Here is a 17,676-nt window from a genome sequence, read left to right as displayed (position 1 = left end):
ATTCCCATTACCTATAGGGCTAGGGGCGAAACCGCTAGTTGAAATATATAAAATAGAAAGGTAGTTTTTAATTAGGTAAGGTCTCTCTAACCACTGAACCGTTTAATTTATCCAATTAGAGAATCTATCAGAATGGTTTTTAGGCTATTTTATTTTAAGATTTGCGTCTCTGCATGGTTTTAGGCTATTTTTGTGCCCCCCTTGGAATACAGGTAATTAATTCTTACCTATGATTGTAGATCTGGTGCTGATTAAGATCCTTGAAAATGCTGCAGGACAGTTTTGGAAAAACCTCATCTTGGTAATTTTTTCTCTTTATTATAAACTTTTAAAATATAAATAACTCTTATCATCTTACACTTTTTTTTATAATTCATGATAACTTTAAAATAGTAATCGTTTGATATAAAGTAGTAAGATTTTTTGTCTGTAGCAAAGAATTTTGCTAACCACTGAACTGATATGGTTCTCCTTTACAGTAAAGCTTCTAATAGGTCCTGAGATGGTTTTAGGCTATTTTACTTTTCTTAAATTAAGCCTGGGTATGGTTTTAGGATATTTTTCAGCCATTCCCTAGATGCTTGGGGCGCAGCTGCTATATATATTGAAAGTGCTTAATGCTGTAGATGCTTATTTTCATTATTAAAAGAGAATCTTTTTTATAATTAGGGTCAGTCCGTCTGCTTTTTTTGTTAATTTTTTTGTTAATAGGCATGTAAGAATTATCCTATCAATTTCATACTGTGCATGATGATTTCTATAGTAGTTAAGTAGCATTTAGAAAGCGTAACAACTCCTATATTCATTACCAGAAAGTCCGTACGTTAAAAGCTAATTTTTGTTTCTTTTTTGACAACAAATTATTGTATGTTATAATTATCCAATTCATCTAAATTTTTGACTACTTATTTCTTTTAACACAAGGTACAATGTAATAAGCAAACCAGCTCTATAATCAAGTGCTAAAAATAAGCAAAGCAGCTCTATAATCAAGTGCTAAAAATAAGCAAACCAGCTCTATAATCAAGTGCTAAAAATAAGCAAACCAGCTCTATAATCAAGTGCTAAAAATAAGCAAACCAGCTCTATAATCAAGTGCTAAAAATAAGCAAACCAGCTCTATAATCAAGTCCTAAAAATAAGCAAACCAGCTCTATAATCAAGTGCTAAAAATGAAAGTATCTCCTCAAACTGTATATTATATTTTAGAAGTTTTGCAACAAATTTACATACAATTTTGTTTAGACCTATACATTTATATTCTGTTTTTTTTTAGATCTAATACTCTACCAGTGTTAATGTTCGTTTTTCCTACCCTCTCAGAGGTTTGCCTTTATGGATGTTGTCATCCTTGTTTATAATTTAAGTAGTATGTTGTCTGTATGTCTGTCTAACTGATTCTACAGCTAAGGTTATTATTTCTCTTTAATTTTCCTACTTTCTACTTATTACAGGAATCACCATGCTAAGTTTAAAATCATTTAACAAAATGAGCTAACCATTACGGACAGACCAACCCGGACTAATTGTAGAAAATCTTTGCTTTAGAATAGTTATTTCTTTCATCGTATTATAAACTACTCTCTGCGGATATAAAATGTACAATTATAAGATTAAAACAAGTTTATGATTGTACATTTTTATATTCATAGATAGCTGGATATAATACGATGCTAGACATAGTTTTTTCGTATGGATGAGAACCGGTTCCTATCCACCGGATTCGAATGAATACGAGAAAAAATATTTCCACTTTCTGATTTTGTTTATTTTCATTTATCTCATTCTCTCTCTCTCTGTCTGTCACTGTCTCTTTCTCTGTCTCTCTGTCTCTCTCTCTCTCTCTATCTCTCTCTCTCTCTCTGTCTGTCACTGTCTCTTTCTCTGTCTCTGTCTCTCTCTCTCTCTATCTATCTATCAATCTCTCTCTTCCTCTCTCCCTCTCGTTCTCCTATATTTCTTTAATTTTAAACTAAAAATCTAAAGTTATTCTCTCTCTCTCTTTTTTTAAAATTAGGGTCAGTCTATGTCTTTTTTTGTTAATTTAGGCATGTAAGAATTATCCTATCAATTTCAAACTTAGCATGATGATTACTGTAGAAGTTACGTATCATTTAGAAAGCTTAGCAACTCTATATTCGTTACCAGAAAGACCGTACGTTAATTTTAAAACAAGCCAGGTAATTTTTTTTATTTTTTGGACAACAAATTTTTGTATGTTATAATTTTGTTCAGAGCTATACATTTATATTCTGTTCAAGGTACAATGTGATAAGCGAAGCATCTCTATTATCAAGTGCTAAAAATGTAAGTATGTCCTTACACAGTATCCTGTATTTAAGAAGTTTTGCAACAAATTTACTTACAAGTTTGTTTAGACCTATACATTTATATTAATTTTTTTTCAGATCTGATACTCTACCAGTGTTAATGTACAGGGTGCACCACATAAATCCGGACTTTTTCTTATTTTTAAACAAATAAACATAAAATCGTCAATTTTAAAGATTTTATTGAATTTTAAAAACTGGGAAGCAACCTAGGTATATGACTATTAGATTATTTAATAAAATCGCCGCCAGCCTCAATCACCGCCTCTACCCGCCCCCTGAACCGCCCGCCGACACTGGTCACCACGTCCCTGTTCAAGCAGGCGAAGTTCTCCATGATGGGAGCAATGAGAGAGGTCTTTTTGGTATGGGCGCGTCTATTGGTTTATGCTTTAATGGCGCTCCAGGCCCAAAAGTCCATTGGATTAAGATCGGGGCTGCTGGGAGGCCACATCTCCTTAAGGAGTGAGTAACAGCAGGATCCAAATTAACCCATCTTTAAAGCTACCCTTTGACACGGCGGCTCTCATTTGGGCCACAGTTAAGCTAGAACAACGTTTTATACCTTTTTAAAAATGGCACAAAGATTAAGATAGGGTTATCAGCGCAATATATAGTCTAAAACGAGTTTCAAGGTTCCATATGGGCACCTGAAGTCAAGAACCGAGAAATTTCAAGATTTTTGACGTTTTTGACATCTTAAAATCTACCACGATCCACTTTGTCGGAGTACTACAGCCTAGTCAGCTAGGATAGAGAGCTCTAGTCTTTTCTAGTGTTTTCAATAGGTATCTTATAGTATCTCCAGCAAGTTTCATTAGTCCATCTCACCTACAGATGGGCTGAGGTCAGATTTAGTAGGCCCAAGTCATTAATCCACGGTAATTTATCTGCGCAATTCGAATCTGCCTTGTTGAACATATGCGCGGCCAGCTCGGCGTACACGTCCTCCATCGTCCAAAGATTTTCATGGACAAAAAGGTCATTACCTAAGCTTTTTATAGTGGGGTAAAACGTCCTGATTGGTCAAGTAGTTTTGGCGCTATGGCCGTTTTAAAAAAGTCCGGATTTATGTGGCGCACCCTGTACGTTTGTCCTACCATTTCAGAGGTTTGCTTGTTTCTAATTTAAGTAGTATGTTGTTTGTATGTTTGTATAACTGATAGTAAAGCTAAGGTTATTAATTCTCTTTAATTTTCCTCCTTCTCCCTTTCTCTCTCCCTCTCTCTCTCTGGTAAGGGTTATAGAGTTGCTGCGCTTTCTAGTCGTACCTACTTATTACAGGAATCACCATGCCAAGTTTGAAATCGATAGGACAATTCTAACATGATTAAATTAACAAAAAGATCTAATTCTTAAGGAAGCTAAATTGTTTTAAAAAATCAACATCTTATAAACGGACATACGGACATTATGTTAAGGGTTATAGAGTTGCTACGCTTTCTTAATCGTACCTACTTATTACAGGAATCACTATGCTAAGTTTGAATTTATTTAACAAAATGAGCTAATCGTTATGGACGGACCAACCCTAATTGTAAAAAATCTTCCTGCTTTTTTATTTTAATTTATTTACATTTATCTCATTCTCTCTCCGTCTCTCTCTCTCTCTCTCTCCCTCCTCTCTCTCTCTCTCTCTCTCTCTCTCTCTCTCTCTCTCTCTCTCTCTCTCTCTCTCTCTCTCTCTCCTTCTCTATCTATCAATCTCTATCTATCTATCAATCTCTCTATCTCTCTCTTTCTCTTATATTTCTTCCATTTTAAACTAAAAATCTATCAAATTAATTTGGCAGATTTTATAAACTTTATTTCACAGATTTTTTTACAAAATTGAATTAAAAGGGTATAGATTTATCAATTATGTATTCATATTCAAAACAATTTCTCCTCCCTCCATGAATATTTACTAGCTCCAATTTTCTCTTTTGTCTATTTTTATTTATCTAATTCTCTCTTTCTCTCTCTCTTTTTCTCTCTCTCTTATATAAAAAATGTACGCACGTCTTTTACAAGAATTAATCTCTAATATTTACTAACATATTCGCAAGTCAAGTTTTAAGTCAGTTGGGACATTTTAACACGCAGCTCCCTAACTACACAGGAATCGTTCTTATTTTTCTAAAAAATAGACTTCTTAGCGGTTCTAACGGTATGTGTAACATTTTTCTACTATTAACACAAGCCGCGCAATTGAATTTTTAAAAAAATTTGCACTTTAGATACATGCTACGATAGATAGATGGGTAGATAGATTGATGGATGCATAGATAGATAGCTGTATTTATATATATAAGAGGTTTACTCACAAACACAATATGAATTTTACATATTTATTCAGACATTACAAATTGTTTCGTGCATGTTTGCACTCTTCAGATGTCAATGTAAAACTAAAGTTTAAAACAAATTTAGATTTAAAGGATTTTTACAAATATTTTAGAAGATTTTTTAAAACATAATATTCAAAAAAATATCCATATACAGCAGCACCAGAAGTTCTGTCGAGGCAGGGTAAGAAATGTTTCTTTCTTGAAATTCTTCTTCTTGATCTTGTAAGCCATGAGAGGACCAGTCTTGCCAGGTGCTGCGTGAAGTTGGTCATGGGGGGGAGGGGGGGTAGATTCTTCTTCAGGATAGTGGTTGAAGGAAATCATTTTTGTTTCAGAGCGTTGATTCAATTTTGATCAGAGGTCTCAACTATTTTAATAATAGGAGACTAGTTTCATCTTGCAAGTGAAGGTATCAAAATTGTTACCAGAGAGTTCTCAATACATAATGTAGAGAATAATATAAGAGGTTTACTCACAAACAAAATATGAATTTTACATATTTATTCAGACATTACAAATTGTTTCGTGCATGTTTGCACTCTTCAGATGTCAATGTAAAACTAAAGTTTAAAACAAATTTAAATTTAAAGGATTTTTAAATATTTTAGAAGATTTTTAAAAACATAATATTCAAAAAAATATATAGATAGATGGATGGGTAGATAGAAAGTTGGATGGTTAGATAGAAAGTTAGTTGGATGGATAGATAGATAGATGGATGGATAGATAGATGGATGGAAAGATAGATAGGTAGATGGGTAGATAGATTGATATTTAATTTCAAAATATTCCAACTAATATAATGAATATATATAATGGGGAAAAAGTGTCATCAATTTAGGTTGCTAACATTGACCTCATTTATTGGTCAGTTCATTGGTAGGAAGGAATGGGATGGATGGGGGTACTGTTATTTTAGCCAGCTGCAAGCATATCATAGCAAATATGATGCAACATCCAAGTAATAATATATCCATTCCTACGCTAATTCTTATTAACAATCCACCTCCAATAAAATAGCTTAAAACCACCAAAGTACCTGTATATCTTAAGAGTAGAACCTAATTGATTGATTGACCAAGATCTTATGCTACAGACAAATTGATATACGGATGGACAGATATTGTTCTACTTTTTATTAAAGATAGAAAATTTAATCCAATTTTTTCTACTTAATAATGGCTTTAAAACTTTTTAATGTTTTTTTTATCTTTTCAATCTTTTTTTATACAGGTTAGAATTGTCCTATTGATTTCAAGCTTTGTATGCTGATTTCTATAACAGTTAGGTACGACTTAGAAAGCAAACCAACTCTATAATTGCTACCAGAAAGTCCGTACGTTTTTGTATGTCAAAATTATCCAAATCATCTGCTTCTTTGAATACTGATTCCTATTACAACAAGGTACACTGTGATAAGCGAAGCATCCCTATAATGAAGTCCTAAATACGTCAGTATGTCCTTGACAAGTATCATGTATTTAATCAGTTTTGCAACATATTTACTTACAACTTTGTGCATATAAGCTTATCCATTAATGTTCAGTGTATTCAGCTTCGCTTTTATTGATGTTGTCATCCTTGTTTAAAAAATTAATTTCTGAAAGTATGGACAATTTCCAAATCTGTTAAAAATACAAATTACCTAAAAATACAAATTACCTAAAAATACAAATAACCTAAAAGTTTAGAGGAGACACATGATAAATCAGATTTAATATAGTATACCCCTGGGGCTAAATTTAAAGGACATTTCCCACTATGTTCATAAATAAAGTGAAAAGTAAAAGAGTGTAAACAATTAACTGCATGTTTTAGCTAGGAAGTTTTTGCTATGTTAGAAAAATGCATTATACAGTTCAATAAGTAGTTTACAAGATATTTTGCTTCAAACAAAAGAACTTTAATTTCATATCTAATGGAGCAGATTATAGAAGCGGCGTTGCTACAAAAGACCTACTCTACAAAAGACCTACCCCTACAAAAGACCTACTCGTCGGTTCTACAAAAGACCAACGCCTACAAAAGACCTACTCTACAAAAGACCAACTCCTACAAAAGACCTACTCTACAAAAAATCGTAATGCTAGAAAGTCATGGCCGCAGAGCTCGGCCCCCTGGCCTGCCTAGCCGCGGGCGCTCGGCCCCCTTGCCTATAACCTAACCTAACTTATATGTAATAATGAATGAATGTTTATCGTACATTAACTTAATTATATTTTAGAATTTTGTTGATTTACAAAAAGTGGTTGGTAGATTTTTTTCAAATTTTAATATTTTTTTTACAATATTTAGGTAAGGTTAGGTTAGGTTATATGCAAGGGGGCCAAGCGCCCGCGGCTAGGCAGGCCAGGGGACCGAGCGCTGCGGCCATGTATTGATTATGTATTACTTTATTAATTAATTTGATGTTTATATAACAATATATCTTTGTAGGTTTTTTGTAGAGTAGGTCTTATGTAAAGGTAGGCATTATGTAGAGTAGGTCTTATGTAGGGGTAGGTCTTTTGTAGAGTAGACCTTTTGTAGGGGTAGGTCTTTTGTAGCAACGTCATAGAAGCTGCACTTTGAAAAGGTAGTGTTCAAAAGATAGCACTATACATTTCAATAATAAAGCTTTCCTGGAAAGAAAAAATAGTTTTATACAAAGAACTCTAAAAACCTTCAAAATTATTTTTAGACTGTTTATTTATCTTTTAGTCCTGCTATAAAGCTGTTCCCTAATTGTGTTTAGCTTTGAATTTAAAGGGACATATCAGACAAATAGGCGCCAATGTGACACATTTTTCTAGCGGAAAGTTTACAGTTGAGACATAATAGGATATGGGCCATAAAGTATTTTGTTTCAACAGTCAACAGGGCAAACAAAAATAAAATAATACATAGCAGCGGTTTTTATCAAATAAATTGTTCAGTAAATTGATAGATAGATAGATGGATAGTTAGTTAAATAGATAGATAGATAGACAGGTAGACAAATATAAATTATACAGATAGATAGTTAAATAGATATATAGATAGATTGATAGATATGTATATAGATAGATAGTTAAATAGATAGGCAGATAGATGAATATTTTTAAACACTTTTCTCAGCTGTTTAATTTAATACTGGTAGATACGCCCCTAGAGGCTTCTAAAGACACTTGAGGTGGGGAGGGGGTGTGGTTTGTTAAATTCGCCCTTTAATCTTAAAACCTAATTACAATATTTAAGGATTCCTGTATAAGTAAGGTATAATCTTTCCCACAGCCCTCAAACATAGCCTAAAACCTGTTATGGACTAAAAAAGATTGGATAGATAGATAGATAGAGGCTAGGGGCAAAGTAACTATTATCTTATATCGAAAAAAAACAGTAGCAATCTTAAATTCCAGGGATCTGAAGGGATAGAATAATAGCTGATGATACAAAAAATTTATTGGCCATTGTCTTATCCCTTAGATCCTTGGCTTTCATGTATTCTACGTTTTTAAAGCGAAGCTTTTCTATAATTAGGGTCGTTCTGTCCGTCCGTCCGTCCGTCCGAGACTGGTAGCTTTTTTCATTAATTTAGGCATGTTAGAATTGTCCTATCGATTTTAAATTTGGCTTGGTGATTCCTGTAGTAGATAGGTACGATTTAGAAAGCGTAGCAACTCTATAATCATTACCAAAATGTCCGTACGTCCATTTTAAACATGTTGATTTTACTACTTTTTAACAACAAATTTTTTTTGTGATCAAATTATCCGATTGATCTGATTTGTGGTATTTTGATTTCTGAGACAACAAAGTTCAATATCGTAATCAAGTTCTAAAAATGTAAGTATGCCCATAAACATTATCCTATATCAAGCTGTTTTTCAACAAATTTACTTACTATTTTGTATAGACTTATGCATTATTAATTTTATTGAGTTATGACACTCTAAACATGTCAATGTCAATTTGTCCTTACATTTCAGAGCTTCACTTTTATGGATGTTGTCATCCTTGTTTTACTTTAAAAACGTTTTTATTTATTTAGTTGTTAGCCTTTCTAAATTCTACCCTACTATCATAGGAATCATCATGCAAAGTTTGAAATCGATAGAAAAAATAAATTGTAAAGTGTTTATTTTAAAAAAACGTTGTCAAAATAAGTTAAAAATTAGCATGTTTTAAATGGACATACAAACTTTCTGGTAACGATTATAGAGTTGCTATGATTTCTAAACTTTGTTTGCATGACCTTTTTCTGGAGGTCCATTGAGTCAGGGATCTAATGGGCTATAACTTGATGTACATCCTAAATGATGATAAATAAAAATGCCACTTCTTAGCAAGGAATTAAAAAGTTTTAAATACCAACAATTTCCTAAATTAAAAATCCTTACTACTTTTATAATACGTGTCTCATGTTGGTCCCTTCCTATATTTAGACTTGTTAGAATTCTCCTCTCTCTTTCACTCTTATGATATATTTTGAGGTTTATATGAACTTAAAATTAAGTTTGTAGATTTTCCAATAAATTTTTTGACGGATTTTTTTAATAATATAATATTCTTTATACAAATTTATTTTGTAAGGTAACTTCAGGTTATCCTATGTTAATTTGATATAACTTTCCTAAGTAGATACACAGACAGGAAGATAGAAAGATAGATAGACAGACAGATAGAAAGCGTAGCAACTCTATATTCGTCCGTACGGTAATTGTAAAAAAAGCTGATTTTGTAGGTTTTTGTCTACAAATTTTTGAATGTTATTATTCTCATATTCATCTGATCTTTGGAATACTGATTCCTATTGCAACAAGGTACAATATCATATTCTTTAATCAAGTGCTAAAAATATAGTTATGTCCTTAAATAGTATTATGTATTTAAGAAGTTTTGCAACAAATTTACTTATAATTTTGTTTTACCTATACATTTATATTCTAATTTTTTCAGATCTGATACTGTGTTAGTGTTAATGTTTGTTTGTCCTACCATTTCAGAGGTTTGCTTTTATGGATGTTGTCATCCTTGTTTCTAATTTAAGAAGTATGTTGTCTGTATGTCTGTCTAACTGATTGTAAAGCTAAGGTTATTATTTCTTCTTAATTTTCCTCCTTCCCTCTTTCTCTCTCCCTCTCCATCTCGTACCTACTTATTACAGAAATTACCATGCCAAGTTTGAAATCGATAGGGCAATTATAAAATGACTAAATTAACAAAAATATCTACTTAAAATTTTTAAAAACACCTTATATAAGGACATACGGACATCATGTTTAGAGTTATAGAGTTTCTAAATCATACCTACTTATCACAGGAGTCACCCTGCTAAGTTTGAAATCAATTAACTAAAAGAGCTAACAGTTACGGACTGACTTACGAACTGACCAATCATAATTGTAGAAAATCTGATAATCTTAAAGAAATATTTCCTCTTTTATTTATCTCATTCTCTCTTCCTTTCTCTCTCTCTCTCTCTCTTCCTTTCTCTCTCTCTCTCTTCCTCTCTCTCTCTCTCTCTCTCTCTCTCTCTCTCTCTCTCTCTCTCTCTCTCTCTCTCTCTCTATGTCTCTCTCTCTCTCTCTCTCTCTCTCTATGTCTCTCTCTCTCTCTCTCCCCCTCTATCTCTCTCTGTCTCTCTTCCTTTATCTCTCTCTCTCTTTGTCTCTCTCTCTCTCTCTCAATCTCTCTCTCTCTCTCTCTCTCTCTCTCTCTCTCTCTCTCTCGCTCTCTCTCTCTCTCTCTTTCTTTGAGTTTTATCTTAGAACAATAGATTAAGTTTGAAGATTTTCCAAAAAAATTTAACGGATTTTTATAAAAAAAAAAAATATTTAAAGTTATTTTCAAAGTATTTATTCTTTTCTCTCTTTTATTTTGTTATACATCTCTTTTTATAAAAACAAAAAATTGGGTTCGAAGATTTTAAAAAAAAAATTTGGCGGATTTTTATAGTATTTAATATTTTAATATAATAATTAAATACAGTATATATAGATAGATAGATATTTATGCCGTTTATCTTAAATGAAGGGATCTAAAGGGGTAAGACAATGGCCAACAAATTGATGTTCATCCCCAATGATGATACATATAATTAACCCTTCTGTAGCTTAAAATTAGTGGTTGAAACATTTGAACAATCAAAAAGTCCCCAACGAATATTTATAAAACTTTGAAGACAAGTGAAATAAACAGTCTATTATAGGATATTTTTAACATTTCAAAATTTGTTGTCAAAAAAGTAAAAAATATGCTTGTTTCAAATGGCTGTACGGACTTTTTGGTAACGATTAAAGAGATACTGCGCTTTCTAAGTCGTACCTAACTGTTATAGGAATCAGCATGCAAAGTTTGAAATCAATAATTCTAACCTGTTTAAATTAATGCAAAGAGCTAACTGAAACGGACGTACCCTCGGACGGACCGACCCTAATTATAGAACAGTTTCGCTTTTTAAAAGTATTAAATAACTAGTAGATGTCTTTCTACCTTTCATTAGGCTGTTTATGATACTAGTTCCCAAAGTTTTATAATAATAGTATCTAATTTAATAGCTCAATAACTTTAGGGTCATTTATTTACTTTTGATTGGTTGGTTTTATACTTCAGTGTCCAAACGTTTCAACCACTAATTGTTTGAGAGTTTATGTACAACAAATAACAATAATATTTAATTAAGAATCAACCAGTCAAAATTCAAGAAAAGCACACAAAGTTTTTAAGCCAACAAGAAAGATAACATGATTAGAAAACTTTTGGTAATAGCATAATTTACAGTCCAATATTCCCTCCCTCCTGCCAAAAAATGCAAAAGAAAAGGTTTGGATAGCTTTTAGAATAATCGAATAGTAATATTGCATACATTTTTTTTAAGGGTAATTAAATAAAAGAGTATAAAACTAAGCGTTTTAAAGTCATTAATCACCACCAGTATAACAGGGACATGTGTTTTGGAAAATAATTAAGGCTGATACAAAAAATTTTAACCACATATCAAGTATTATAACATTAGGAATAGTTATTTCTAAAATATTTATCTTGTTACTTCAGCCCCTGCTTTAAAGAAATTTGTATGAGTTAAGTTTTATAAGATATTTAGATTGTTGGATGTGATTGTGCATTATAAAGCAAGTCATGAAAGGGAAAGGAATATGTAATCACAAATTTATTTTAATTGGCGGTTTTATCTTTATGTAGTGCAATTTGTCAAAAGCGAATTATTTCAGAAATGGCTTAGTTGTTATATTATATTTTAGTATTTATTTGGGTACAACAATCCCACCCCCCCTCCTCTTTTTACCATTCACGTACATTTTTGAATTATAAAAATTGTACTACAAGAAAAAGTATTTGAATGAATTTAAAGAATATCATTCCTTACTCCATACAACCCTCACTAAAATAAGGACAGGAAAGGCCCCTGGTGTTTTTTTTTACAATTTCTCTATACATACATATTCCCTATATTTTAAATATAGGGATATGTAAGTTGTCTTTAATGTAATCATTTTAAATTATAGGGTCAAATATGATGAATTTCTTCAAAGAAATGTCTGGTTTAAAAAGAATTAATATCCTTCCCACCTCCTTACATATTCTTTTTTTGCTGAAATTTAATTTTTCTTGTTTTAATGCTTCATGTTTATTCTAGGCCCTCTTATTAATTATACCTAAAGCATAAATTGCAAACAAAACCTTTTTTAACACTTTAAAACCAAAACTTTTAAACTACATTAACTGAAAGCAAAAATGTTAAACAAGCCAAGAATTTTCCTTATTAAAAATAATATGTTTCAACCAACTTGCTAATCATTTATCCTATGAAATTAATTTTGAACAAAAGCCCCCCTCTTGGTTTATTTTTATTATATTTTCCAGTTTTTAGTGTCAAATTATTTAAAGCCAGAGGTCATAAAAACAGGTCAATGACATATTTTCTCATGTTGATAAAATGTTTAAGTCTTCATTTCAGGGGTAAAAGAAAACAATAGTAAATTTGAAAAACAATTTTAGGAATAAGGGTTATATAAATGAATATATATATATATTATTTCAAATTCATTTTAGATAGAAAAGTACTTAGTTTGAAATTAAAAATAAAAGTAATTTAGATGTATACATATTCCACCTCTGAACAAATTAAAAATAATAAAATGAGATAATTTTGTAGTCCATATGTGTACCTAATGTTATGTTTTTTTAACAACAATTTAAATTCCTTTAATCCCCAAAAAATGTTTAAATTTTAGACCTCCTACCCTGTGAGAATTTTTCTGTGACCCCCTCCCACTTAAGCATTTTTTGTGTTACCATCCAAATTTAAAGGGCAATAGTTGGCCAATTAGAATCCAGCATTTTATGGAGGGAAAACATACTTTGCTGTGATTGGTTAGGTAGTTTTAAACATTAATCCCGCCTTTTTTGATTCATTTTTCACTTCTATTGTATGTACATATCTTATAAGCACTATTCTGTTACTATCCAAATTTAAAGGGCAAAAGCTTGCCAATAACAATCAAGCATTTTATGGAGGGAAGAAATGCTCAGCTGTGATTGGACAGATAGTTTTAAGCTAATAGAAGTTAAACATTTTTGCTGTCTCTAAATCCCGCCTTTTTACATTCATCTTTTTTATATAATCACTCTTTGCTAAAAATGTTAAATACCTTTTTATATTTCATCTTATTTGTAATTAACTAAGCCTAATAACTAAAAAGACTTGACTTTTGGGGTGACTTTGTATAGGTCACTTTAATTCATTTTGAGGTTTCATGGGGTTAAGATTTCCCCCCCCCCCCACCAAAAAAAAGGTCTATCTATAGATACATCGTTTAAATCGTCTATCTATCTTTCCTTCGTCTATCTAACTTTTATAATTTTACAAAAAAAATTATTTTCAAAATAAAAATATAGACTGTTTTAAAAAATAAAAGTATTAAATGCTTAAATAATTGCCTATGAGAAGCTAGAAGGGATACAGGTCGTAAAAATTTTAAAATATCTCCCAGGGGGGGGGGGGGGTTAAAATTAGTTTTGCTAAAATATATTCAGGGATAAAGTAAACACTAAAGGAACTAAGAATAATTAACTGGTATCTTTAAAAAAGAATAATTGTACATCCTATTGTATAAAGAAGTAAGCTTTTTTTTGTCTTTTAGTACAGGATCTTGCTATTCCCTGGACTGGAATGGTTCTCCATTACAGTGAAGCTTCTTATAGGTCCTGAGATGGTTTAAGGCTATTTGTTTTTATAAATAAGACCGGGTATGATTTAAGGTTATCTATAAATAAATACCAAAAACTTTTTTATTTGTATTATTTCTTCCTTTTTCCTGAAACTTGAAATCTCTTAAGAAGCAAAGTTGTAAAAGGAAACGGGTAGTAAATAATTTCTCATGAATTTAAAGGGATAAATTAATTCTTGAAGTTTGGAAACATCAAATAAAAATTCAAACAAAAAAAAAACAAAGTTTTTGATTCAACAAATGACGTAATGTATTTAGAAAGATTTAGGTCCCAATGAAAATTACAGTCCAATGTCCCCTTTGTCCCTGAAATATCTACACATGGTACCAAAAGGATATTTCCATCAACTATATTCAAGAATAAGGTAAAAGTAAAAAGACTGTAATAAAGTATCTGTAGGTCTTTAGTTTTTGTTATGGTAGAAAAATTCAATATACACTTTGATATGTCATTTTTAAGATTTTAATAACATGGGTTGCCGGATTTGCTCAAAGCCAATAAAAGCTTTTTAAAGGCTGTTTTAAAAAACTTTAAAACATAAAGTATACATAAATATTTCTTTGAAATAAAACCAAATAGGTCCCAACATTTGTAGGAGCTATTGTACCATACAGCTTAGTAAAATTTAAATATTTTTGATTTTTTTTTTAACCTTTATTCCTGCTATATAACTGTTCCCATACATCTTAAGTATATATTTGAATTTAAAGGGACCTGTAGACATTTCTGCGCCAGATTGACACATTTTTCTAGCTCTACAAGGTTGATTTTAAACTTAAGTAACGGAGCTACTCTTTAATATTATTGTTAGACTTTAAGAAACAAACAAAAAAGCCTCTAGGGGCACTTAAAGTGATGATAGGAAAATCGACCCCATTTCAATTTAGGGTTTTAAAAAGAACAATTTAATAAATATTATTTTATTGCGGGGGGGGGGAATAATTTATTACTGGGGTGGTGGAGATACCCTCCCCTAAAATACTTTAAAATCTTTCTTGGACCTATAAGAAACTTCTCATGTAAAGGAGAACCATATGGGTTCAGCCATTAGCGAGATCCTTTGCTACATAAAGCTTTCTTCTTTATATAATAGGATTAACAAGCTTTTAATGCTGCGCTTAATATCAACATTATACATGATTGTTCTTGTTGTTTTAAACGTTCTTTCCACACATATTAAGATTTATTGAAGTCATCAAAGTATTAAATATCTTTTTACACACAAAAAGTTATAAACTCAACGACTTTTTTGCCAAGGAAACTATAAAAGGGAGTTTTTATCCATTTATTTAACTTTTCACATCTTAAAATGAAACTATTAAAGGGACTTTTCATTCATTTATTTTACTTTTTTCATCTTAAAATGTGTAAACTTTTAATGCTGCCCTATAGATAGATAAACAAACAGATGAATAGATAGATAGATAGATAGATAGATAGATAGATAGATTTATAGATAGATAGATAGATAGATAGATAGATAGATAGATAGATAGATAGATAGATAGATAGATAGATAGATAGATAGATAGATAGATAGATAGATAGATAGATAGATAGATAGATAGATAGATAAATAGAATAATAGATAGATAGATAGATAGATAGATAGATAGATAGATAGATAGATAGATAGATATATAGATAGATAGATAGATAGATAGATAGATAGATAGATATATAGATAGATAGATAGATAGATAGATAAATAACATTGATTTCTTTATTACCTTAATCCCCAAAATTTTATAATAACGTTTTAATTTTTTGAATTTTGATTGTTTGGTAATTTAAGTTGAGTTTCCAAACGTTTCATTCACCAATTGTAATCCAAAGATGGGGTAATTTTGTGTATCATAATTGGGGATGTGCATCAATTTACCGGCCATTGTCTTATACCATTAGAACCCTGAGTTTTATAGTTTGTTATTTACAGCTTCGTATTATAGACAGCTTTCCGCAGATATTATGCGGATAGTATGACTGAGAACCCGTTCTAATCCAACGGATATTAATCGGTTATGTAGTTACCTCTGAGGCATAAAATGATAATTAGCGGCTGTGTCCCTAACATCCAGGGGGCTTTGTTAAGTTATTGGCAAAATTTTAACAGATAAACAAAAATCCTTTCTACTAGCGGCTAAGCCCCCTCTAATCTTTAAAAGTGAAGCTTTTCTATAATTAGGGTAGGTCCGTCCGTACGTCAGTTTTTAACGGATAGCTTTTTTTCGTTAATTTTGGCATGTTAGAATTGTCCTATTGATTTAAAACTTTGCATGGCGATTCCTTTAGTCGTTAGGTACGATTTAGAAAGCGTAGCAACTCTATAATCATTACCAGAATGTCCGTACGTCCATTTTAAACATGTCGATTTTTTTTACTTTTTTAACAACAAATTTTTATGTGATCTAATCATCCGATTTATCTGATTTTTGGTATATTGATTCCTGGAACAACAAAGTATAATGATATAAGCGAAGCAACTCTATAATCAAGTCCTAAAATTGTAGGTATGTCTATAAACATTATCCTGTATCAATCAGTTTTTCAACAAATTTACTTACAATTTTGCTTCGACTCTTATACACTTAAATTCTGATTCAGTTCTGACATTATACAATTGTTAATGTCCTTTGTCCTACCGTTTTAGTGCTTCGCTTTTATAAATGTTGTCATTCTTGTTTTATGAAGATTTCCATGACTACTCAATAACTCCAGGGCTATTGGACTGTTTATTAATCAAGCCCCCAAAGTCTAAAAGTTTTCTAATTCGTTCAACAACATTTTAATTTTTATTAACTTTTAATGAATTTTGATTGTTGAGTGTCCAAATGTTTCAACCACCAATTGTAATAATAAAGGAGTAATTTTGCTTATTATCATTGGGGATGTAAATCATTTTATTTGCCTCATTGGTTGTGCTACCTATGGATGTTTTCATCCTTGTTGAATTTTTTAATTTTTAGGAAAAATGAGGGGTATTGTAAATAGTCCCTTTCGTAACATCGCACCTTATGGGGCGATTCTTTTTATTTTTTACAGTAGCTTTTCTTCTATTTCTAGCCCCTGCGGGGGGCTCTAACCCTGCGGGGCCAATCACCTAACCCTGCAGGGCAATCACCTAGCCCAATATAACCTAAAATAACCTATACAAAGCCATTTTAAAAATACGACGAATCGCCCCTTATGGGGCGATGTTACGAAAGGGACTATTCCCAAAATGAGAGTATCATTAGTAATACTATTATTAATATTAAACATGTTTTTATAAAACTTTGGGTACCAGAATAATATTAGATATCCATTTCCTACGAGAGGAAGGGAATTTTTTACCCAAAGTTTTTATTGGTTTTATAAAATAAAGTACCCAAAGTTTTTAAAATTGCTATAATATTTGGCTGTAAACTGTCCCGGTACCCAAAGTTGTTTTATTCGCTGGCTTAAAAACTTTGGGTAATTTTACATCTCTCTCTCTCTCTCTCTCTCTCTCTGTCTCTCTCTCTCTCTCTCTCTCTGTCTCTCTCTATCTCTCTCTCTCTCTGTCTCTCTCTATCATACTTTGTCACTGTCCTCTTTCTCTCTCACTTACTTCTCTCTCTCCTTTTCTCTCTCTCTCTCTCTCTCTTTCTCTCTCTCTCTCTCTCTCCATCTCTCTCTCTCTCTCTCTCTCTCTCTCTCTCTCTCTCTTGTCTCTGTCTCTGTCTCTCTCTCTCTCTCTCTCTCTCTCTCTCTCTCTCTCTCCCTCTCTCTCTCTCTCTCTCTCTCTCTCTCTGTCTCTCTATCATACTTTGTCACTGTCCTCTTTC

The 17,676-nt window shown here is 31.6% G+C and overlaps 1 long non-coding RNA gene across 1 annotated transcript in view; it reads left to right on the top strand.

Annotated features, from left to right (window-relative positions):
- Nucleotides 1-269: 269 nt before the first annotated feature.
- Nucleotides 270-17,676, top strand: part of LOC145307656 (uncharacterized) — a 129,922-nt gene continuing 112,515 nt past the window's right edge. Inside the window, exons 1-2 of the long non-coding RNA XR_013875547.1 lie at nucleotides 270-301; nucleotides 9,578-9,626. This is a non-coding gene — a long non-coding RNA (uncharacterized LOC145307656). The remainder of the gene's footprint in view (nucleotides 302-9,577; nucleotides 9,627-17,676) is intronic.

Source organism: Acartia tonsa, chromosome 15, assembly GCF_053477335.1.
Source record: "Acartia tonsa isolate MP-2025a chromosome 15, ASM5347733v1, whole genome shotgun sequence".
NCBI classification, from domain to species: Eukaryota; Metazoa; Arthropoda; class Copepoda; order Calanoida; family Acartiidae; genus Acartia; species Acartia tonsa.
The sequence above is the reverse complement of the archived record's forward strand: the minus strand, read 5'-3'. Positions and strand labels throughout refer to the sequence as shown.